Source organism: Euleptes europaea, chromosome 8 (genome assembly GCF_029931775.1).
Source record: "Euleptes europaea isolate rEulEur1 chromosome 8, rEulEur1.hap1, whole genome shotgun sequence".
NCBI lineage: Eukaryota > Metazoa > Chordata > Lepidosauria > Squamata > Sphaerodactylidae > Euleptes > Euleptes europaea.
In genome coordinates this window covers 94062745-94089021 of record NC_079319.1, presented here as the reverse complement: position 1 = coordinate 94089021, position 26277 = coordinate 94062745, and positions in this window count along the sequence as shown.

Below are 26277 nucleotides of genomic sequence, written 5' to 3'. Positions count from 1 at the left end.
AAGAACTAGAAAAGCATATGGATAAGGATATTTTTAATCAAAAAATTGCACAAATGGAACAGGAACATGATGACTATATGGAACAAATTAGGGCATATAAAATCAAAAAATTAGATAGGGATATGCAGGATTACAAAAACAAATCAGTATATACTTGGTTAAATCCATGTAGTCGACAAGAGGAACGTGGCTCCAAAGGTTGGGAGGAAGGATCCTATTCTGACTTAAATACTGAATCTTCTAGCCTTTGAAGTAGGACGTCAAGCAGGGATTATTCTTTAAGACCAAGAAATTATCAAAATTACTATATCAGAGGAGGTTATTTTCCCCGACACAGGAGGAGGAACCCCAATACCTAGTGGTGAATCTATCCCACCACACCCTTACGGAAACGGAACGTAAAGTTCTGAATTTAGGCCTGGGTTATGTACCTTCGCTGCAATATTCTAAGGTGCAAACACGGATTGACCTTTTCAAATTAATTAGGTTAATTAGATTAAAAGATTTCTTTAAGAATAAGGGTATAGATAGAATGGGTATAAAAATTAAATCAACATTAACCCCTCCAACTCAAAATCCTTTAATTGAAACTTTTCAACAAGTGGTAACACTGGACATTCAAAAACTAGAAGAAAAGAAAAAAATGCATTGCAAACGTAACCTTAATGCAACGGAGGCTCTTGCCTTAAAAAGTTTGGCACAAAATCGTTCTATTATTATCAAGCAGGCGGATAAGGGAGGGGCCACTGTAGTACTTAGTGTGCAGGACTACAATCGCAAATGCAGGAAACAACTCAACCAATCACAATTCTACAAAGAAATCACACGTGATCCAACAAAAGCCGTAATGAACATAGTAAAAACGGTGGTGTTTGAAGCTTTATCTTTTGATTATATTTCCAAGAAGGAGGCAGACTTCTTATATAATAAATTTCCAAAGATGCCTGTCTTCTGTGTATTGCCTAAAATATACAAGGTGATACTCCCACCTCCCGGCCGCCCTATAGTCTTGGGCATTAATGGAATATTAGACCCTATTTCCAAATTTCTTGAATTTCACCTACATCAATTTGCAATAGACACGCCTTCTTTCATTTTGGGTACCAGCCATTTTACCGCAATGATTCACCGCAAAGACAAAAACCCACCCACACACTTACTGATGGATCTTTTGGACCTCCTCTTTGAGAACAACTATTTTAGATATCAAGACACAATATATAGGCAAGCAAAGGGGGTAGCTGTGGGCTCTGCAGTGGCACCATCAGTAGCCAATATCTACATGATTAATTTTGAAAAAATGTATTTATTTGATAACACTGTATTTAAAGAACATGTCCTGTACTACGGTAGATTCTTGGATGACTTAATTATGCTAATAGATGGGAAAGACAATTTTGAAATTCTGTCACAAATGATGAATAGAGCAGATCCACACATACGTTTTGAGTGCAAAATGCATACGTGCAATATTAACTTCTTGGATGTTAATGTCAATAAGGATGATGGGGAATCATATGGATATCGCCCTATAGAAAACCAACTGACAAAATGGCCTTATTACATTATAACTCTAACCATCCAGGTCATTTAATCCACAACCTCATGCCTGGTTGAATTTCTCTTTAATCTTAGCATTCGACCAGGCATGAGGACTATGTGCAAGCATCCTCCCATTTAAAGACTACTCTAATTAAAAGAGGTTACCCTATTGATATTATTAATCATGCCAAAAATCGGGCTGATGCTAAGGAATGGATGGATTTGTTCTCCCGTATGAACAGACCTAAAAGTGAATTGGTTTCCTCATTTCAATATACACCGCTTATTGGGGATATCAGGAGAATAATAAATAAACACTGGCACATCATTGCCTCAATACTGGGTTGCTCCATGCCCTCCCTTCTGGGTTATAGAAGAACAACCTCTTTGAAAGATAAACCAGTGCATACGGATAGAACTGATTATACCGTAAGTACTGATGTTAAAGGGCATTACCGATGCGGTTCATGCAGTATGTGTGCCTATGCTTTGCCTGTAAAAAGTTTCACGTGTATCAAAACTGGATTTATATTTGAGCTAAGATCATACACTAATTGTAACTGTGAATATTATTTATGCCTTAATTTGCCCATGCCAATTGATTTATATAGGAAAGACGATTCGATCCCTTAAACTGCGGATCGGGGAACATAGGTCACGCATAAGGAACAACATTTTGGAGGCACCGGTTGTCTCGCATTTCACTCAATTTAAGCATTGGGATACTGATTTAAGATTTTTTGCCTTATGGCAATACCAAAAGAAACAGTTTGTGAAGGAAAACATAGATAAGATCTTGTGCCAGCAGGAGGCACGCTTTATAACTATGCTTAATATGGTAATCCCGCACAGCTTGAATGCAATGTGTGATTATTCAGCATTCCTGTAGAAACATGAGTCATTACTGCTAATTGAACCACTCCCCAATCTTCCTTTAACTGTTGTATGATTTCTTTATACTGTATCCAACATGATGTAACTGATCGTACCTGTTGTGATCATGAGCAATTGAAAAAATACAGATGGGTAAGTTTCCTTTGATTTATATTTTGTATTGCTTTCATGCCTTGCACTTTGTTACATTGTAATATATACATATATTTTTAAAAAATATAACATTGAAAAAAATCATTGAAGCTGCATAAACAGCCTGCTGAAGCTACACAGCAATCAGCACAACGGCACCTAAAGAAAGAAGGAAAAGACAAAGAAGAAGAATTATTATATTGACATTTACCAATTAACTGGAATAATTATACTTACCAACTGAAGAAATTCTCATTGAAGCAGGACCTATAGCAGATGCCTGTCTTGTTTATATATATTTTGCTTTGTTCTTATAGCATTGTGGTGTACCTTTAAGCCTTTGTGAAGCAACAGGGTAGAATATATGCTATTATCACAGATCCTTGTGAGGTAACTAGGATTTTTTGTGAAATAATATATTATATTTAAGACACTATAGAATGGTTTATGTTTTATTTTTTGCCATAGTGGCTGTCTACATTCGAGTAACCTCCAGGTAGTAGCTGGAGATCTCCTGCTATTACAACTGATATCCAGCCAATGAACTCCGCCCCAAAAATCTCCAGGTATTTCCCAACCCGGAGCCAGCAACCCTAGGTGAGGGAGGCCTAGAGGCAAGCTTTCTCTAGGGCTAAACGGCAGCTCTTGCCAATCAGAGGAAGTTGGAGGAAAGCTTCAGTCTTGGGTGAGTGTATTAGTAAGGTACAGGACTTTATCAGTATGGTTGCCAGCTCCTGATTGGGAAATACCTGGAAATTTTGGGGGTGAAGCCTGAGGAGACTGGGATTTGGGGAGGGGAGGGACTTCAATGGGGACTAATGCCATAGAGTCCACCTTCAAGGTGGCCATTTTCTCCAAGTGAACTGAGAGAACCAGCATGGTGTAGTGGTTAAGAGTGGTGGTTTGGAGTGGTGAACTCTGATCTGGAGAACCGGGGTTGATTCCCCACTCCTCCACATGAGCGGCAGATGCTAATCTGGTGAACTGGATTTGTTTCCCCACTCCTACACACGAAGCCAGCTGGGTGAGGAGGAGGGACCTGGTAAGCCTACAATCTACCCCCCCCAAACAGAATTGCATTTATAAGAGCCAGCTCAGTGTAGTTGTTAAGAGTCACAGTTCTCTTAGAGCTCTCTGAGCCCCACCTACCTCACAGCGTGTCTGTTGTGGGGAGGGGAAGGGAAGGTGATTGTAAGCCAGTTTGAGTCTCTCTTAAGTGGTAGAGTTGGCATATACAAACCAACTCTTCTTCTGTGTCACCTGATGATCAGTGTAATCCCATGAGATGCCCGTTTGCCCTACCGGTAAAATAATTTAGAAGCACCAACTCTAATTTTGTGTTCAACTGAGGCAATTTTCTAATTGTGCCAGCAAAAATGTAATTTATCTCCTCAGATGCCCCTGTGGGCTTTTGTACATGGGCAAAACGAGAAGACAAATCAAACTAAGGGTAGGTGAACATAAATCACGTATTAGGAATCACGTGGTCGAGGCTCCATTAGTTTCACACTACCAAGCATTGCATCATTTGGATACAGAAATACAATTTTTTGTAATTTGGCAGTACAAATCCAAACCATTTACCAAACAGAATATTGATAGAATCCTCTCTCAGCAAGCATCACACTTCATCTTTCTCTTCAATATGATATCTCCTTATGGATTGAATTTTGCCTCTGATTATACTTGTTTTCTGTAAAATTACAAATCAATCTAAGTGCACAGTTTAGCACTTAAAAAATTTCTTATACAGTATTCCGGTGATTGGAGCATCCTATTATGAATTAAATAATTGTATGTCTTTAATAAAAGTAAAGGAAGATGTTGTGCAAATATAACTGTGAAAAATGTGGCTTTTATTCACAATTCATAACATACATATTCCTAAATTTAGTCATGCATGTATCTCCCAGGGTGTCTGTTGTGAGGGGGGGTGGGGAAGGGAAGGTAATTGTAAGCCGGTTTGATTCTTCCTTAAGTGGTAGAGAAAGTCAGCATATAAAAACCAACTCTTCTTCTTTTCCTTCTCCAGGGAAACTGATCTCTTTAGTCTGGTGATGAACTGTAATTCTAGGGGATCCCCAAATCCCACCTGGAGGCTGGCATCCCTAAAGTAGAGGAATGGTGAAAGAGTTGAGAAATAGACAATCTCCACTCATTTCTACCATCACCAGCACCCTTTAAGCATGGCATGCAGTTCTTTGTGATGTTGGGATCAAGGCTGAAATCAAGGAAAGGCTGTCAGTGGGTTAGGATGACCAAGGTTCAACAGCCCAAGGCATGGCCCAGAAGGGACAGGAGAAGGCAGAAGGCCAAGACTTAGGCCATTCTGAGTGAAGACAGAGGAACAATGCCAGGAGCAAGACAAGACTGATAGAAAAACAGTCAACCCAGAGGTGGATTTTGGGAGGCCACCTTCCTGCTCTTCTCCCCTGAAATTTCTGACTCCTCAGATCACATTGAACACGTTTAAAATACCTTTTAGCTAAGCAAGGTTATTTTAAAAAGAAACTTAAGAAGAAAGTGCATCTGAGCCTAGGAGGATTGCTTGGGTGGGGGGGAATGGGTTCTGTCAGAATAGGATGCATTTAAAATACATTAGAGAAGAGCTTGAACATAGGTAGGTCTTGGAGTTCTCCTGGAATTACATGGACTCCAGAGATCAATTCCTGTGGAGAAAATGGCACCTTCAGGGGATGGACTCTAAGGCACTACATCCCCACTGAGCTCCTTCCCTTCTCCAAGCTCCACCTTCCTTATGCACTGCCTCAAAATCTCCAGGAATTTCCCATGCCAGCGCTGGCAACCCTAACAGACATCCACCTATGGTTGCCAGGTTGCTTAGATTGGCAGGCAATTACCCACCAATTCAGAGCCCGGCTTGGAAGCGGGGATCACATGCACACATGGCTGCGCCAATGCAATCAAACTTGAGTGGTAAAAGGCCTGTTGCGATGTGGTGCTTCCTGGTGTAAACCAGAAGTGATGTGATCTCATTGGCGGAGCTGTGCGCACATGATCCCTGCCTCAGCTCCACCCCAAAAACCTACCGCTGAAGCCAAGGGGGACCCTGGAAACCCTACATCCAATTGCAACTGTACTTTTTAAAAAATACACTTTATAAAAGTTAGTGGAGAAAAAGAACAAAATTATTGAAAACAATGCTTTTGAGTGGCTTTGCCTCCTCCTGCACTGGCAGCTGGCCTGGAAGATGAAATCCCAGCTGGGTCTATAACATTCTGGCTAGGTGGCCCCCCTAGATGAATGAAAAGGCAAGCCAGAGGCCCTGAGGGAGAGCAGGTTGGAGCAGGGGCAGAACAACAAGCAGCAGCAGCATGCGTGGAGTTCAAGGGAAAAGAGCTAGGCAAGACTGTCTGCTGCTCAGGCACAAGGATGGGGTTCCAGAACATAAAGCTAGCAGAGGTCAACGAAGACCAGTGCTGGACATAGAGATTCTGTTGGTGAATTCATATCAGGAGATCACTCCCAATGTCTTCCAATGGATGCCCGTATACTTCAGAGGTATTGCACATAGGGTTGCCAACCTCCAGGTACTAGCTGGAGATATCCCACTATTACAACTAATCTCCAGCCAATAGAAATCAGTTCTCCTGGAGAAAATGGCTGTTTTGGCAATCGGACTCTATGGCATTGAAGTCCCTCCCCTCCCCAAACCCCTCCCTCCTCAGGCTCCGCCCCAAATATCTCTGGGTATTTCCCAACCTAACAAGCAGCAACAAATTATGGTAATTGTGCTATATTTCACTAGCATGGAACCTTCTCTATTCTTTGATGTTTTCTCACCACATACCGTATATACTCGTGTATAAGCCGAGTTTTTCAGCCCAAAAAAAGGGCTGAGAAAACCCAACTCGGCTTATACGCGGGTGGGTAGGTGGAGGGAGGGGGGAACTTACCACTGCCGCCGCAGCTGCCATTGCCACCTGCCCGCGGGGCCTCCTGGGCGCAGGGAGGGGGCCACCGCCACCATCGCTGCCATCGTTGCTGCCGCCGCCTGCCCACGCGCCTTCTCTGTTCCCCCCACCCACCCCGGGCACCTTCAGGGGGCTTCCCTGAAGGCGCACAGGGCGCGCGGGCTCTTTGAACAGATCAGCGCCTGCAAGCTGGCAGGCACAGATCTGTTCTCCCCCACGCGCCTTCAGGCGGCCCTGCTGGCCGCTCCTGGCCCACGGGGAAGGTGCGCGGGCAGGCGGCGGTGGCCCGGTAAGGTAAGCCTGGGGGGGGAAGGGCCTCCTTTCCCACCCTCGGCTTATACACGGGTGCCTAATTTTTCCCCATTTTTGGGGTGAAATTAAGCACCTCGGCTTATACTCGGGTCGGCTTATACCCGAGTATATACAGTAGGTTTGTTTATTTCTTATCCAGGATTTACTCTCCTTGTTCTGATTATTCCCCATGTTTATTTTAAACTAGATTATTTTCTTTAGCCAATCAAGCTGCCCAGGTTTATTTTATCAACAGGTCTCTGTCATCATAGTAGACATATTTTTCCACCCAATGAACACAAAAGCAGCTTAGGGCAGGGGAGAAAGGTGTTAAACTTTCCCTCCCTTCATCAAGCAATCAATTTCCATTAAATTTTCTAAAGAAAAGAATGTCTTCTGAATAAATTATAACCCTAAATTAATTGCTGGGACCTTGCAAATCATATGCTTTTGATCACATCCTTATGGGTTATGTTGATTGTTTGCAATGTAAGAAAAACAGGGAACTTTTTTATCATTTCAGAATTTAATGATAAAAGTCCAACCTTTCCTCTTCTTTTTACTTTGTAAACAGCTATATGTCTATAGCTGTAGAAGGGGTCAAGGGCTTTTGCTTCCCAACTGGTGTTTTAGTGCTTCTTAGCAACATATGGGGAGGGGAGAACAAAGAAGATATGGAATGCCAGAAGCAAAGGACAGTCATGCAACACCTTGAAGGGGAGCTAATGTGAAGTGTATTTTTTGTTGTTGCTTTTTGGAGTGGAATAGAAGCACAATCTGTGTGTAAACAGTCTTTGCCCTATTGTTTCACCATGTTCCCAGGGTATTCTGTCTTGATTTTTATTACAAAGTATACTTCCAGTTGTCAACCTCTGAACAGCTTGCTGCAGTCACAATATATATATTTTAAAAGTTGACACTATTTCTGTTTCTACCATTAGGTGATATTCCTGGTGCCATGATGTCATAGCACCTGTCAGCACAAAATGGGGCAAAATGCAGATATACCTCTGCCAGCATCAGTAAACAGAGGGGGAAGTGGATTCATGATCATAATGAGATGGAACCCCCTGTGTAGATGTAGAAATCCAGAAGGTACCAACAGGTGGATCCGTCATTGTAATTCAACATACAACTAATGCGGGAACAGCCATGACTTGATTGCAAAGACTGGCCACAGTATAATGAAAAATTGTCCTTCCATCTGTTCCTTATTCCCTTGATTTACAAGCACACTGGTTTATGCCAAACTACCAGAAGATTGAAAAACAAGAGACCCCCCCCCCCACAGATGCAGACAATCTCAAGGGGATAAAACAAAACACCACATAGATAGACTTTACAAAATCTCTTTGGGGAGATCCCACCAAAATGATAGTCCCACAGCAAGCTCAAACAGGAGAATTGATGAAGGTACATTCTATGATTCACTTAAAACTCTTTGGTAAAAACTATAGAGTTTTGGGTGAATCTGAGAGTGTCCCACAACATAGTGATGTCACTTCTGGTTATGCAATTGGAAGTGAGATTGTGGCATCAGCTGATGCCATTTGGGTAATTCCAGCCCTCCCCTGTCTCCCTGAGGGTTGGCATCCATCTGCCCTGCCTCCAAGTCTGCTCCATGCCTTTCCCTAGCATAAGGTTCGAAAACATGACAGAATGTGCCAGCTGCTCAAACTGAAGACAGCAATCAAAATAATGTCTGGTTAATATATATTTGCAAGACAAACCAGATTCTAGCAGCAAAGGAGAAGGGTGAAAATGAAACTTAAATGCCTATTAATTTTCCTATCTGCCTCATATTTCTCTGCAATGGTGCTTTGTGGGTTGAAGCTCCCTGCAGTTGAGATGCTTGATTTCCTCTATATGGGCTTCGGATCCAAAAGGAAAAGCATCATCTAGTTCATGCATGGAGTCTCCAACATGCATGTGCTGCTCAAAGTAAACAGGCTGAAGAAAACAATGTGCCATCTCAAGGAAGATTAGCAGAACCAAAAAAGCCATTTCCATTTGTAGAATCACTGAACTGCTGCTGGAGTAATTAAAGAAGACAAAGCTACAAAGTGTACCCTTGGAGGAAACTACTGACTCAGCTGTCCTAACTCAGTCAGGGAGCTAAATCAGGAATTAATCATTACCTTTCATCTCTCATTTGCAACTGTCTTGTTTGGAGTGATCTTACAAGCATAAAAATGTTTCGGGCAGGCTTGCAGAGTTAGTGACCCACTGTTAGGGTTGCCAACCTCCAGGTACCAGCTGGAGATCTCCCGTTATTACAACTGATCTTCAGCCAACAGAGATCAGTTCACCTGGAGAAAGTGGCCGCTTTGGCAACTGGACTCTATGGCATTGAAGTTCCTCCCCTCCCCCAAACCCTGCCCTCCTCAGTCTCCACCCCAAAATCTCCAGGTATTTCCCAACCCAGAGCTGGCAACCATACCCATTATGCAAGCCACCAGCCAGAGACTGGCCAGAGGTGGACAATTGCTGGCTCTGCTTCTGCAGTTCTAAGCAGGCAAATGAACATGTGGTTTCTCAAGCCTCTGATGGCCTGTATTGCTTTGGCTAAGCTATTCCTTCAACTTACACATCACACCACAGTATAGTTTGCTTTAGATATAGAACCAGGGTTTGCCTTCTAAACAACCAAGCAAGCCCTGGTTTAGAACAACTTGTAAATTTCATTCTCAGAACGTCCGTCTCTGGCGGCAGCAATGGTCTTGATGTAAGCCCTTGGCCCGTAGAATCCCCAAAAGCAACAACCCAGACAGGTGGTCCTAAGGCAAGTTGACTTTATTGGAAATCAAGCAGGTAAACAGAGCTTGCATACTAACTAAGCCAAGAATGGCTGGTAGGCGCAAATCAGTAATATATAATGGCATAGCAGATAATGCAGATTGGCATAGCAACTCAGTCTCCCACGGGAGAGGAATGTCCGAGATAAAGTGTTCGTTAGAACAACAGTCCTTGGCCGAGATGAGCAAAGGAAGGCAGCTGTGAGAAGCTGCGAGAAAGTCAAAACAACTCAGAGAAGCCGAGAGGCTGAGAACAGGCCCGCTCCTGACACTTGAAAGGCCGAAGAAGAGCCATTAAGGATGGCTTGTCCATCCCAATAACACACCAAACCATGGTTTTGGAAGCTACTTTATACCGAGGTTTTAAATACTTGTTTGTTAGCCAATCAAAGATGACAGTTTGCCTTTTTGGATATCATTCTAAGACACTGTTAACCTTCCTTTACCAAGAATGAATTGATGTGCAAGTACTAAGACTGAGAGAAACATGGCTTCTAGTTCTAAAAGTAAAAATGTTCCTAAGTTGTCAGCTATTTTATTTCTGATCCTTTTAAAACTCTGAAATGGAGGACACAAAGTTAAGCTATCTCCCCTGTAGAGATCAAAATGAATAATTTTGGCTGAATTGTGTCCACAGATTCTTTTCTCGTTTATTTAGATATATGCTCCACCCTAAAATTCACAGTAGGTCATACTACTTGATCTCATCTTATGCTCACAGGTACCCCATGAGGTAAGTCACTGTTATTTCCCTTCCATATATGAAGAACTGAAATGGACGTCCACAGCACACACTGAGCACGTACATTCTACTCTGAGTCAGCATAACCAGTAGGTGTTGTTTCACCATCCTACAACTATTTTTTTTCCTTTTTTGAGACCTGCTTTCTACTGCTTTCCTACTGCAATGGGTTTCAGCATGCCCGCCACAGAGAGGACTCGTTACTTTAAGCTCCATATCTGATTGGAAGGGGAGCGCTTCCCCTCCTCCTTCCTTCTCTTTCTTTTTTTCTTTCTTTCAATGTTTACCAACTTGCAGTTTGTGCTTGCGTGTTTGCATTGGTGTTTATTTACTTGCTTTGGCTGTTATTGCTGGTCTATATAACTTCTAGGGAGACTCCTGTCTGGGTCGCAGATGCACTCATTATAGCTGTTCTTATTGAGAATTTAAGGTTGTCCATGCACTGTGGCTTTGCATTGTAATAATATTGTATTAAGGTTGTTTATATACTGTGGCTTTGTATTGTAATAATATTGTATTGACATAAGAATATTTATTACCATTGACATTTATGTACACAAAAGTTTATATTGTTACTAAACAGTAATATTTGAAATAAGTATGTTTCCTTGTATTTGTAGTTGTTGTGAACATTAGAGCCTTGTGCTTTATTTTGGGTTGTAACCTCCAAGTGGTGGCTGGAGATCTCCCGCTGTGACAACTGACCTCCAGTTCCCCTGGATAAAATGGCCACTTTTGGCAATTGGACTTTATGGCATTGAAGTCCCTCCCCTCCCCAAACCCCACCCTCCTCAGGCTCCACCCCCCAAAATCTTCTTTGTATCCTTTGGGGAACAGTTACTTTTGCAATGACGTCTGTTTATTTTAACTATATCCTTTATATATTATAATCCATATGGAATGCTGCAATTGTAAATGGATATAGTTGAAGGATCTATCCCGAATGGGAAGAAACGAATTGTTTGAACGCATTGTGTGCATATTGAATTACATGAATTGAATGGAACTGATGAAGAAAGAAACGATCGTCTTCCTATTTATAACTATTTTCTACATATCTGCTGAGTTCATATAACCAGCTATTAGAGTCTTCTTTAGATCAGTGTACCTTTGTGGACTATTGGAACATATTTGTGTGTACTGTTGTGGACTATTGGAGTATTTTTGTATATAATTGTATATTTGTTAGTCCTCTTTCACTTTTATATGCACTGAATACACCTTAATGTTTCACTAGTCTGTGTTGTATTAATCACTGCCCAAGCTTCCTGCACTACTTTCCTTCCTTTGGTATTAGTGCAGAGGTGCTGATTTTGGCTTGCTCAACCTCCAGGTTGTAGCTGGAGATTTCCCGCTATTACAACTGATCTCCAGCCAATAGAGATCAGTTCCCCTGGAGTAAATGGCCACTTTGGCAATTGGACTCTATGGCATTGAAGTCCCTCCCCTCTCCAAACCCTGCCCTCCTCAGGCTCCTCCCAAAAATCTCCAGGTATTTCCCAACCCGGAGCTGGCAAACCTACCCTAGGAATATTGTTGAAGGCCCTAGGAAGTTAGGCCAAGTTTTAAAAGGCCAGCTCCTGGTCTGAGGCCCCTGAGTCCCTCTGTTACATCAGAGTATAAGTTTTCATGAGTCAGATGACAATGTGAGCTTTGACTCATAAAACCTTATAGCTAGGGTTGCCAGCTCTGGATTGGGAAACACCTAGAGATTTTAAGGTGGAGTTTATGGAGGGTGGGATTTGGGGAGGGAAGGGACTTCAAAGGAGTATAATGCCATAGAGTCCACCTTCCAAAGCAGCCATTTTCACTGGGGGAACTGATTTCTGTCACCTGGAGAGCAGTTGTCATAGCGGGAGATCTCCAACTGCCACCTGGAGATTGGCAACCCTATTTATACCCTGGAAATTGTTGTTGGTCTTTAAGGCACTACTAGATAACAAACGGAGTTGGTGGACCATGAGCACATTTGGATGTATAATTATCATCTATATGAAATAATTATGCATATACCCTTAACAAGGTGAGATGTTATATGTATATTATGCTGCACAAGCCCAAGGTTTATTATTACACGGGACCAGGTTTAAAGCTTGGGGACTGATCGAGCCAAACCCTATTTTTAACCACTATCACTTTAAACAGTTATATCTGCATTATATTTCAAACACAGTCTGGTTATGTTTTAAAAACTAAAATTATTAATACTCTTACTGTTATCTTTTTGCCAAGAGGGTCATTTTCATTCTCAACCTAATTACTTTTACCACCTACATTTATCCTTCATTTGAGGAAAATATTGAAAGTAACATTTTAATGAAAAGTGAAATGTAATACACAGGATTCAATCTGAGTCTCAGAAGGCTTTGCATTGCATGTGAATCATATCATTAAGTGGGGAATATATTTTGAACTTTGGTTGGTTACAAATTACAGGCTTAGTGCAATTTAGAGTTTTAATTGGTTTCCTTGCTCATCCTCCATATGTTTATCGTATTCACAGATATATTACAAATGCCCTTCGGTGACCAAAATGGCTCTCTGAATTCTCACAGCAGTCAACAGCAGCCTACACTAACATATGCAGTATTCAGCTTTTTAACAGAGGTCTGCATGGAAATGACAACAAACAGCACATTTACCAAAACAAACATTGCTCCCCATATGAACAGTGAAATTCCTGTCATATAGAAGGTTGAAATAAAGATGAGTGGATTCCCCTTTTCTCTTTTGCTGCTATGCTGTGGGTTGGCATAGTTCTGGGTTTCACTCTGCCTTCTGGTTTTACTTGGAAAACGACTACAATTAATTGCTTCGTGCACAATTTGCTGCCATTTTCAGCTTGTGAATTCTTTTCCCTTTTAGGCTTACCAATAGGCATGAGGGCATGTGTGCATGGATGACAGCACCCTGCACACAGGACTCTGGATTTTCCAGGACCAGGATTACTTTTTCTGCAGTGATTTAATCAATGCACACTAGGGATGTGCAAAAAAAGAAGAAGAAGAAGAAAGGTAAATTTCAGGTTTGGGTTTATTGGCCCCAATTTTTTCGGTAAATCTGGAATAAGCCGAATACCCATACCAGTAAAGGAGTATTTTGGCTTTATTTCCGGGTTTACAGAAAAAAATTGTGCCCATTATAATCTATGGGGATTTTTTCAAAACTTTGAGAAGATTCCCAGGTTTAGGCTGGATTAACTCTGCATAGCCCTGACTTGGATAACCCAGGCTAGGCCGATCTCATCAGATCTTGGAAACTAAGCAGACTCGGCCCTGGTTTGTACTTGGATGGGACACCACCACCAATTAAGTCCAGGGCTGCTACACAAAAGCAGGCACTGGCAAACCACCTAGGGCTGTTGATTCAGTTCATCCTGAACTGAAAACCAGCCGAATTTCCCCTGATTCGGCTGTTTTTTGGTTTGGGACAACCGAACTCAAAAAAGGCAGAAAACGGGGGAGCCGAATTTGCCGACTTCGCGGGTTTGGTGAATAAATTTGGCAGATTTGCCCCCCCCCCCGCGCCTTCACGGGGCTTCCATGAAGGTGTGGGGGGGGCTTTAAACAGATCTGCGCCTCCCAGCTGGGCAGGGGGTTGTCAAGCCCATCTGCGCTCTCTGTGCAGGCAGCGCAGAGGGGTTTAAAGACCCCCTGCCCCCCTTCCCAGGACTCCCGGGAAGGCGAGTGGGGGGTTGTCAAGCTTCTCTGCGCTCTCTGCACAGGCAGCGCAGAGGGGTTTAAAGACCCCCCGCCCCCCTTCCCGGGAGTCCCAGGAAGGCGGACGGGCGGTTGTCAAGCCCCTCTGCGTTCTCTGCGCAGAGAGCGCAGAGGGGTTTAAAGACCCCCACCCCCTTCCCGGGACTCCCGGGAAGGCGGGCAGGGGCCCTTTAAACAGGTCTGTGCCTCCCGGCCGGGAGGCACAAATCTGTTCCACCCCCCCTTTAAACAGGCGTGAGCCTCCTGGCTGGGAGGCACACATCTGTTCCACCCCCCCCTTTAAACAGGTCTGAGCCTCCTGGCCGGGAGGGCAGAAAACAGATCTGCACCTAACAACTGTTAGGCACAGATCTGTTTAAAGCCCCCCCCCTGCGCCTTCAGGGGGCTTCCCTGAAGGCACGCGGGGGGGAAGGCTTTAAATAGATCTGCGCCTCCTGGCTGGGTGGCACAGATCTGTTCCACACACCCCGGTCGCCTTCAGGGGGCTTCACTGAAGGTGCACGGGGGGGGGGCTTTAAACAAATCTGCACCTAACAGCTGGGAGGCGCAGATCTGTTTAAAGGCCCCCCTGTGCCCCTTCAGGGAAGCCCCCTGAAGGCGACCGGGGGGGGGGAAACAGATCTGTGCCTAACAGCTGTTAGGCACAGATCTGTTACAGGGGCCCTCCTGCGCCTTCAGGGGGCTTCCCTGAAGGTGCGCGGGGGGCCCTTTAAATATATTTGTCCCTCCCAGCCGGGAGGCACAGATCTGTTCCACTCCCCCTGTAGCCTTCAGGGGGCTTCCCTGAAGGCGCAGGAGGGACCCTTTAGACAGATCTGTGTCTCCCGGCTGGGAGGCACATATCTATTTCACCCCCTTCCCCCTGTAGCCTTCAGGGGGCTTCCCTGAAGGCGCGCGGGGGGCCCTTTAAACAGATCTGTGCCTCCCAGCTAGGAGGCGCAGATCTGTTTAAAGCCCCCCCTACGCGCACCTTCAGGGAAGCCCCCTGAAGGCCCGCGGGGGGGCGAATTTTCCCCCGAACTCCGGATCTCGCCCGAATTTCGGGGTTCCGAAGCGGGGCAGTTCGGACTTCGGCACGGCCCGAATTTAAAAGGGCCGAATTTACCGAAGCTGAACTGTACCGAATTTTTTTCCCCAACAGCCCTAAAACCACCTCTGTTTATCTTTTGCCTTGAAAATACTGTGTTGCTGCCATAAGTCAGCTGTGACTTAATGGCACTTTACACACACACACACACAACTCTGCATAGGATTGCAATATTTCTATCTCACTCAGGAGTTAACCCTCACATAAGTCCTTCTCACAATAATACAGGGAAGTAGTGACAAGCTGCATGGCCTATAGTCTTTGTTTAAGGAATGGATATATTCCCTAATATAAAGATTTATATGTGTTACAAGTACCAAACCTTTCCATTAACATCTAATGTTTATAACAGCCTAAGCAATTAACTAATGAATTTTTTTTAAAAAAATCCATCTTAGGTCATCATTGTTTAATAAGTTCCTTTTGTAAAGCATTTTTATGATGCCTCAAAGCACAGCCAGTGTTACAACTCCCAGGTTTTCCATTTGTTATCGTTCTCTTTATAGCCAATAGTAAGGAGAGAAAGGTAATAAACCCCAGGAAAGAAGATTAAAGTTGTTCTGTTTAACTTGCTTATTGATTTTTCTTTCGGTCTGAATACCCCAAAGCATCTAAGACTGCAATAAACAACTTCAACTGTGTCCAATAAGGGTTCACTTATCTGGGCTTCTGAAATTCAGATTAGGAATCATTTTGAATTTAACATAGTTGTTGTTTCTACGGAGGATCCTTGTTTCAATGTTGCTTTTCCCTTGTGCAAATTGAACCTGTGAATCAGTGCTTTTGTACCAATTTCTGTTTCTTTGCATGGAAACATAATTTTTTTTAAAAACAAATGTTATCAGGAACATCCACACTCTCCTAAGCCAGACTCCTTTATTCTTCTCTAAATTCTAACTGCAACGATGAAGGCCCATTGTTTGTCAAACTGATTGATTGATCAATCAATCAAAGGGGATCAGTTGGTGTTTTTTTGATAGGATCTTATGTCTTGAATGGGTAGCGCTGCCAGGTCCCTCTTCACCACCAATGGGAGGTTTTTGGTGCAGAGCCTGAGAAAGGTGGGGTTTGGGGAGGGGAGGGACTTCAGTGCCACAAAGTCCAATTGCCAAAGCGGCCATTTTCTCCGAGTGAACTGATCTCTATCAGCTGGGGACCAGTTGCAATAGCGAGAGATCTCCAGCTAGTACCTCGAGGTTGGCAACCCTATGAATGGGTAATTTTCATTTACATGCAGCAGTAAGGTCTCAAGAAGTACAGAGGCGCTGAGGGAGGGGAAATCAGTGAATCGCAGTTTAAATCTGGACACCAAGAGAGTGCAAAGACGTGAGCAGGCTGATGGTGACTTGAGAAACAAAGAGTGTTTTGAAGAACCTGACAAGTTTAGTGTTTGTGCTGTCTGCTTTAGGCATCTGATCACTTCCATTTTGTTCTGCATCCCATGTCTGTCTGTCTATCCATACATTTTTATACTTCCCTTCCCCGAGGAGCTCATAGTGATACATGGTTCTTTGTCCCCATTTCTTCTCACAACAGCCCTATTAGATAGGATAGGCTGAGAGAGAATGACTGTCCTAACGACAGCCAGTGAGAGCTCATGGCAGAATGGGGATTTGAACTCCCAAGTATTAGTCCAACACTCTAATCACATTTTTTGTGAAGAAATAAGATGGGAGTTTAAGGCTCTGTACTGATTTTCGAGGTCTTTATGCCATGACAAAGACCAATGCCTATCCCCTTTCCCTGATTCCTGATTTGCTCAGTCAATTAAAAGAGGGGAAGATGTTCATGAAGCTGGACTTAAGGGACGCTTACTACCGGGTGACGATTCGGGAGGAATATGAATGGAAAACTGCTTTTTCATGTTTCCTAGGCCTGTTTGAGTATACTGTAATGCCTTTTGGGTTGTTAGGGGCCCTGGGGGTCTTTGTGCAAATGATCAATGAGGTATTCCATGATTTGTTGTGTAAAGGTGTTATTGTATATCTAGATGACATACTTATCTACGCTAAAACCAAGGAAGAACATGTGGCTTTTGTTAAAGAAGTCTTGCAAAGGCTCAGGGAAAACCAGTTGTATGCCAAACTGTCTAAATGTGAGTTTCATAAGGATACTTTGCATTTTCTGGGGTATAAGGTGTCACATAGGGGTTGTCCATGGATCCCTCTAAAGTGCAGGCCATTTTAGAATAGAAAACCCCCACACCACAAAAGCAATTACAGAAATTCCTAGGTTTCGCAAATTTTTACCGTTACTTCATCAAAACTTTTGCCCAAGTAGCCCTCCCTTTAACTGACTTATTAAAAATGAAAGGTCAAGGATTGGAGGCTAAACAACCTAATGGCAGACTAAAATGGACTCCTGAATGTCAGGCAGCTTTTGAAAGACTAAAGGGGCTGTTCACCTCAAAACCCATTTTGAGGCATCTGCATCCTGAAAAGAAATTTGTGCTTCAAGTAGATGCTTCAGATGTAGCGATAGGCAGGGTCTTATTACAACCACGGGGAAGATGGAAAATTAGCTCCCTGTGCCAATTTATCCAAGAAGTTTACTGAAGCAGAAAGAAACTGGGTGGTTTGGGAAAAGGAGGTGGCAGCCATAAAACATGCATTGTCAGTTTGGCATCATTTTTTGGAGGGTACAGAGATTCCTTTTGAGGTCTGGACAGATCATAAAAATTTGGAGGCATTAACACCCCCCACCCCCACAAATTAAATGCAAAACAATTACGTTGGGCTGAATTCTTTGCCAAGTTCCAATTTGAGTTAAAACATGTGCCGGGGAAACTGAATTTCTTGGCCGACGCTCTATCTCGTCTACCACAGCATGAGAGTGTAAAAGAAGAAGTAATTGATGTGGTATTTACTCTGAAACAATTGGGAATGGCAGTGACCACCAGGTCCCAAGTCAAAGCCCGGAAAAAGAACATTTTAATTCCTGAGAATTTACAGGAGGTATTGAAGGGTACGGGATAGGATGATGACCGGGGGGGGGGGGGATCAGTTGACGTCAGAATTACAAGAAAAGAATGGATTGTGGTTCAAAGGTGACAAACTGTATGTTCCCCCCAATGCTCACCTTGAGGTACTGAAGCTGTGCCACAATAGTAAGATGGCAGGTCATTTTGGATTTGTAAATACCCTGCATTTGGTACAGAGGCAGTTTTGGTGGCCCTCTGTCCAAAGGGATGTAGAAGAATATCTCAAGGGGTGCCCGACTTGTGCAGTAGCAAAAAGAGCGGGGAGCAAATCCCATGGGTTATTGAAACCTTTAGAAACTCCCTGGTCTGTGATTTCAATGGACTTCCTCACAGATTTACCCTTGAGCTGTGGAAAGACAGTTATTTGAGTGATTACGGACTTATTCTCGAAGCAAGCCAATTTTGTGCCTTGTAATGGATTTAGGGGCTGTTGAAAAAAAATTCGGTAAAATTCAGATTTGGCAAAATTTGGCCAGCTTTTATTCGGGAAATGCCAAAGTCCGAACTCCCCCGATTCGAATCCATGCAATTCGGCATCAGGGTCTGAGTTCGTGAATAAATTCGGCTGTTTAAAGCCATTAAAAACTCATCCGCGCCTTTCTGTGGCTCTGGGGGGGCATTTTTGGAGGTAGAGGCCCCAAACCTTCAGCGTAGCTTGAGGGGTCCCTTCTTGCAAGAACCCCCAAGTTTGGTGACGATTGGAGCATGGGGTCCTGAGGTATGGGGCCCGGAAGGGGTCCCCCTATGATCAGCCCATTGGAACGAATAGAAATAAATAGACCATTTGGACTCGGAGTTTGCAAAACCATGCAAAGTAACACGTGACGCGCGACCTTGGGAGTTTGCAAACCATGGAAAGGGACAGAGGCACACTAGCTATGCATAAGGAGCAGGTGGGGGTTGAATTTCCTCTTTTGCATCGGACTCGGGAGAGTCCCGGGACTGGGCAAATGCTCTGTTTAAGTTACAATTCAAAAACCAGTTTTGAGCGAGCATCAAAATAGACCATGCAAAAATGGCCCCAGAGTATTTTCTGCCCTGCTCCTTTTGTCATGGTGGAGGGAAGCCCCTCCCCCTTGTGCAAACGACCCCTCCAAATGCACCCCTCCTCTCTTTCTCTTTTGTGTGTTTCTATGCTTTGACTTTCCAAGGTGGGGTTACCTATTCGGCATTCCCTGGGGAAAAATTGGGAAGCAGGATGTAGAAACGTTCGCGGCTGGCGTTGCTGTATAACGGCTGGCGTTGCTGAACCCAGAAGAAGTGCCACCTGGAAGGGTTGACAAAAACCACTGCACCGCACTCTCCCTGCTTGGTTTTGGGCTTAACATCCCACCAGAGTGGGTCCCTGCCCAAAGAACAGGGTCCCGAGATAGCGAGGCTGTTGGAAAAGTGGCAAGGAGCCTTCAAGCAGCCTCCTTCCAAGATCAGGGTGGCCCCCTCCTGGCCTCCTCCCCCCAAAACAACATGCCCTTGGAAAGTCAATCTCCGGTCTGTACCTTTAAAACCTCCGCAACCTCTTTAAATGGAAACACCGCGATCTGACACCTGTCAAAATGCCACAAGGTACCCAGCATGCCCCCAGCGTCGAAATATTTGCATATGTCCAACCCTCTAGGGCAGACCGGGCCGAATTTGCATTTTTGACTGGCTTAGCTCCAGCATACCCTTGAAGGCATGCCTGTGTGTATCTAGTTGTGAATATGTGTGTGTGTGTGTGTGATTATTTCCTATGCTTCTCTTTATATGCATTGATCATTTTCATGTTTCTATTCTTTAACCTTCATAGGAGGGGTTGTTATTGGCCAAACCCCTTGGGAAAATTAGGGTGGGAGATTTCAGCTGGCTTTTGTACAGCCTGAGAGAACACGGGCCATCAGGAGTCCTTGAAGCTCTTCTTCAAAGGTGGGACTCCACTGCCCTTGGATCGCCGAGGTTTCGGACGGTTGTTCCGCTCCCTTGGACCCATGCTGGTTGGCTGGGTCAGAATGTACCCGTGGAGCTTGCAGACACTGGAGCCTTCGGCAGGACCCCTTTGCATAATATGGTTGCCCCCTCATCTCCCCCCAAAGATCCCGCTCCACAGCAGGTTTAAAAAAACTTGTCTCTCTTATCTCTCCTACCTGTCAAGTCGCAAAGCCGCGCTCTGAGCACCGCCCAGAATGCTTAAAGGTACAATAATCCCAGCATTCATACACCAGCCCCTCTGTGGCAGAGCCAGGAAACTTAGAAATCAGCTCTGTCTCTTTGAAAACGAGACCCTCCATGCAAACATGTCCGTGTATTTATTTTGTGATGTTTAAGGGTGTTCTGTCTTTGTACAAATAATTAATACTTCCAAAATCCCTTAAAGCCATTCATCCTGTGTTTCACTGTAGTCTCTTAAAACTAGCTACCTTTTCAGACAAATGGCACCCCACAGAGGCAGAACCCATTCCTATAATGATTAACAATGATATGCATTTTGAGGTGTCCAAGGTTTTGGATTCCAGGGTTTACAAGTATCGGATGCAATATCTGATCTCATGGAAACATTTTCCTCCATCGCAGAATGAATGGGTAAATGCTGACAAGGTGTTAGCAAAAAAGTTAGTTGCTCAATTCCACACAACTTATCCAGACAAACCCAGAGGGGGAGGTTGGTTTTAGGGGGGCAGAATGTCAGGATTGTTTGGTTTCAATGCCTGTCATCATATATAAGGATGTATATAAGAATGTAGTGGTGTGGTAACCAGATCAAAACCAGATCTGTAACCTGAATCCCGGGCGGGAGTTGGGAAAGTGGAGCAGTGTGTGTATAGGGGGAGGGTACAAAGAATTCACACAGCAATGCAGAAGAGCGACCTTGAGGGGAGATAAGCCTCTGCTTGAAGAGCAACCACCTGGACATAAGGGGGATGGGAGCTTGTCCGGCTATAACTGGAAACCACTGGAATGTATGCTCATTAGATCCTTTAATGCTGTACCAAGAGCCATGAGTTTTTCTGAATGCTCCCTGGAAATATAATAAATCCCTGGTTACTTCTGAACAAATACTGAGTGCCTAGAATTATTGAAATATTGTTGGGACGAGAAACCTCACATCTCTCACCCTCCAGCTTCAGCAGATGACCCGTGTCTTAGTATTATGAGAGAGGAAGAAAAGCTTCTCCCTGTCCACTCTCTCCTTACCATGCATAATTTATACACCTCTATCATGCCTCCCCTTAACCGCCTTCTTTCCAAGTTAAACGGCCCTAACAGTGCATTCCTAAGGAGAGTTACTCCAGTCTAAGCCCATTCATTTCACTGTAAGCATTTTAACCACTCATCATAGGGCAGTTGATCTAGTCCCAGTTGATCTAGCACTCTCACTTCTGTTTCTGAAGTGTGTTGACCTTCACATTTTACTGTTGTCAGAGCAGGTACGAAAATTGTACCTTGGAAAGAAATGTGTGTGGAATGTCCCCAAACCCACTGGATCAGCTTACATTCCACTTGCCGGTTGTGAATAAGAAGCAGATCTGTACTTGATTGGTAATTGAAGAGTTGGCGCTGGTATGTCAGGTTATTTTACGCATATTCAAACAGCACAGTGCAATTGGCAGTGTTTCACGCTTGCACACAACCCAGTGAGACTGCTAGTTTCCCCCTCCCCACAGACCTGTCATCTTCGCACCCCTCAGAAGCCAATTAGTATAAGCAAGTAATGAGCAAATTGATCTGTTATTCAGTGATTATATACCAACAGTCTGCTTTACAAAAGTCTTGTTTGGCCTGGGTTGTCGAGGTGATTTCATGTATGTACATTTTCACACAGCCTTGTGAGAAGTGTCACAGCCCCTCCCACATCATTTCAGTCACTGGCCATCCCTGACCCTGAGGGAAAATTGATTTCACCTCCTCTGCAGATACAAGCTGCAGCAGCAACACCACCACCACAGCTACTTCACTGTTGCCACGAGCTGAACAGATTGGAGGCCTGGCTCAGAAAGGAGCGGCGGTTCCCCTGTGGAATCAGTTTGTGGCATCTGTATATATATTTTTAAATTGAGCTTTTGGGCTTTCCTGCAGCCTCACTCTTTCTCCTGGAACATCAGCACCCTTACCTTGTTACAGTGGACATCTCTTTTTCTGCTGGCTGCTAAAGGATGAGTCTCAACCTGTCTCAACCAGAGGATCTTTCCATATTAGATAAATGTGATATCCACTTAGGTTTACCAGGCCCCCTTGCCTAGGGTTGCCAACCTCCAGGTACTAGCTAGAGATCTCCTGCTATTACAACTAATCTCCAGCCGATAGAGATCAGTTCACCTGGAGAAAATGGCCACTATGGCAATTGGACTCTATGGCATTGAAGTCCTTCCCCTCCCCAAACTTCACCCACTTCAGGCTCTGCCCTAAATACCTACCGCAGGTGGCGAAGAAGGACCTGGCAACCCTATCCATGAACATGTCCACTCCCCTCTTAAAGCCTTCCAGGTTGGCAGCCATCACCACATCCTGGGGCAGAGAGTCCCACAATTTAACAATGCATTGTGCGAAGAAATTCTTCCTTTTGTCTGTTTTGAATTAGCCTCACACTTTAGATTTACCCTAAAGATCACATGAGGAAACTCAACAAGGACAAAGCTGAAAAGAAAACATTTTATTCTTGCTGTGGGCATAAAAGGATGGAAACAATTCAGGTCACCATTATGAATCAGATCCTTCAAAAGAGGTTCTTGTAACTCAAGGATGTACATAACCCCCCTTTTGCACTGTTCTAGCAGTGATGTCAGCCATGAAACACTTTGCTTACGTCTACTGATTCTCCTGGATTCAAAGGACCAGATTATTCAATAGTGCAGGACTGCAGGTAGGCAGTGGCAGGGATCAAAAAGCAAGTGCTCTTGACAGAGATCAGGGCTTCTCTGGTATTGGCAAATGGAGACACAGACTATATAGAGAACCCTGAGGACAAAGTACAGGAAAAAAACATCTCTATGGGTCTCTGGCTGTCCTCAGTATCTCTTGCCACAGAAAACTGTGTTTTATTGTAGTATGTTCAATTTAAAGGTTGTGATGTGTGTGTGGAAGAAAGTGGGTGGGAATTTAGAACTGCTTCTAAAAGTCTTTGTTCAAGTTTTCTCATCTCAGAAAATTCAGGAGGGCCTGCCAATTGACAAAGGTGGCAGCAGAAGGGGTAGGTGTATGCAGTCTATCTTCAGATGGAGATTAAGGCCATGGTGGAAAGGATTTTCGATGCGAGAGACAACAGAGGCGGTTTGCCATTACATGCCTCTGTGTAGCAACCCTGGACTTCCTTGGTGGTCTCCCATCCAAGTACTAAGCAGGGTCAAACCTGACTTAGCTTCCGAGATCTGATGAGATTGGGTTAGCCTGGGACACCCATAAGGCCAAAGTGGCAGTTTAAACAGTCTACCTAGGCCAGGGGTCGGCAATCTCATTAGTCAAAAGAGCCAAATATCAACAGTACAATGATTGAGATTTCTTTTGAGAGCCAAATTTCTTAAACTTAAACTATATAGGTAGGTACACTGTTTATTAACTTAATAAACTTTAATTAAAGTTTTAAGTCTTAATTAAACTATAGGTACACTGAATAAAACTTGATATCATACTTAATAGTGATCTTATTTATTGATAAAAATTAAATTGTAAGTCCCTGCCATTTCCCCCTCCCCGTCCGGAGTCCTCTTCTGGAGGCCTGGTCTACAGCCATAAAAGCCTATTGGTAGACCTGGCCTCCGGCTTAGTCCCACTGCGAGGCCAGGTCTACCCATTGGCTTTCTTGGCAGTAGACTTGGCCTCCGGAGGCCCATAGAAGCCAATTGGTAGACGTAGCCTCTGAAGGGGGACTTTTTCCCCTCCTCGGAGTCCAGGTCTACCGCCAAGAAAGCCAGTGGGTAGACATGGCCTCCCAATGGGACTCAGCCGGAGGCCAGGTCTACCAAAGAAAGCCCGCCCTGCCCAACAGCTGATAGGCGGGGGGACCAGGAACCGCCGAGCTGCCCTCCCAGCAATCGCGGGGATAGAGGGGAGGGGAGGCTTTAGCTTCCCAACCATTCAGGGCAAGGGAAAGGGGGACCTGGCCATTCTCCACAGTGGGGGGAGGGAAGAGACCGCGCACCCGCTCGTCTGCTCTCTTGTGCTCTCTCTCTCTCTCTCTCAGGCTCACCGGCTCCACAGCCGGCTGCTGATGTGAGTGGGTGCAAGAGCAGGGGCTCCGAACCAAGTTCGGAGAGCTGCACTCAACGGGCCAAAACTGCTCTGGAGTGGCAGTTTGCAGACCCCTGACCTAGGCCAAAGGAAACTACAGTGACAGAATTTGGGTGGAATGTGGTCACTCTATTGCCAATGGAACTGGGAAAGGGATGGTATTTGTTTTCATATAATGTTTGGGTTGGATGTGGGTAGGGTAAGGATAGCCCAGAGGGAAAACTTGTCCGGGGCACATGGTGGCTCTAAGCAGTCCTGGTACCTAGGTTTTTCTGAGAGCATAAGAATAGAAGAAGAGCCATTTAGAATCAGACCAAAGGCCCATCAAGTCCAGCATTTTGTTCACACAGTGGCCAACCACCTGCCTTTAGGAAGCCCACAAGAATCAGGTTTTACTATCATTTTACTTTTTCCATCAAGGTATGGGAGCTGGCTTGGAGAATCCAGATACAGATTAGGTTGTTGTTGTTTTTAAAGCAAGGGAGTATAGGGGTTAGATGGTCAGACTAGCATCTGAGAGAACCAGGTTTGAATGGCATGGAAGCATGCTTGGTGACCTTGGGCCAGTCACAAACTATCAGTATAACCACTGGTAGCACATTAAAGACTAACCAAATTTCTGGCAGGGCATGAGCTTTTGTGAGCCACAGCTCATGAAAGCTCATACCCTGCCAGGAATGTTGTTAGTCTTTAAGGTGCTATTGGACTCTTATTCTTTTCTACTGCTATTGACAGACTAACATTGCTACCCATCATTATCTACCTCACTGGGTTACTATGAAGATACAAATGGAAAAAGAAGAGATGGTTTTTATGCCCTGATTTTCTCTACAATTAAGGAGAATCAAACTGTCTTACAATCTCCTTCCCTTCCCCTCCCCACAACAGACACACTGTGAGGTAGGTGGGGCTGAGAGAGCTCTAACAGAGCTGTGACTAGCCCAAGGTCACCCAGCTGGCTTCATGTGTAGGAGTGGGGAAACCAACCTGATTCACCAGATTAGTGTCTGCCGCTAATGTGGAGGAGTGGGGAATCAAACCCCAGAGTCCACTGCTCCAAACCACCGCTCTTAACTACTACACCGCGCTGGAGAACAATGTAAGTTAATTTGGGTCCCCATTGGGGATAAAAACAAAGTATAAATGAGGTAAATAAATAAGGGCTGAGCAGCTTTAGATTTTGGAGCACCTGGCACCCTTCATCTACCCTTCATCCTGTGAATTAAAGACAGCAACTTCCAAAAGAAGTATTCCCAAGACTTTTAGTAGCCGCAAGATCCACAGGTAATCTCCCTCATATTACCAAACATCCTTTGGTTCAGCTGGTGAAAGCTTCCAAGACTGGCCTGTGTATGCCAAACAAGTTTCAAGCACTAACACAATAAATTCTGGCTCTTTGTTTAGCAGAATGAAATGAATTTTGATTGCAAAATAAGTACCAGGATCATCAGAGTGTTAAGGTTGCAGTAGTTTGACAAAGCTAAACACACCAGAAAGACAGCGAAGAAGAACTGGCACTGCCGTCATGAGCTTCCTTTAAATTTGATCAATATACTCTATTTTCTACATATTTCATTTACCCCATTAATTTACCTGTCTGTCGAAAAAGGAAGCTTGTGACAGTGATGGACACTGGGTTGATGGAATTACTGTATTGATTAATCCCATCAAGAAGGGAGGTGTTAAATTAGTGGTAATAACTCCTGGAGACTTCTGGAATTCAGTTGATGTAGTAAATTTCCTGGGGACAGCCCAACCTAACTGATCCACAACAGGGACACTGTGTGTGTGTGTGTGTGTGTGTGAAGTGCTGTCAAGTCGCTGCCGATTTATGGCGACCCCTTATGGGATTTTCAAGTAAGAGACTAACAGAGGTGGTTTGCCAGTGCCTTTCTCTGCATAGCAACCCTAGTATTCCTTGGTGGTCTCCCATCCAAATACTAACCAAGGCTGACCCTGCTT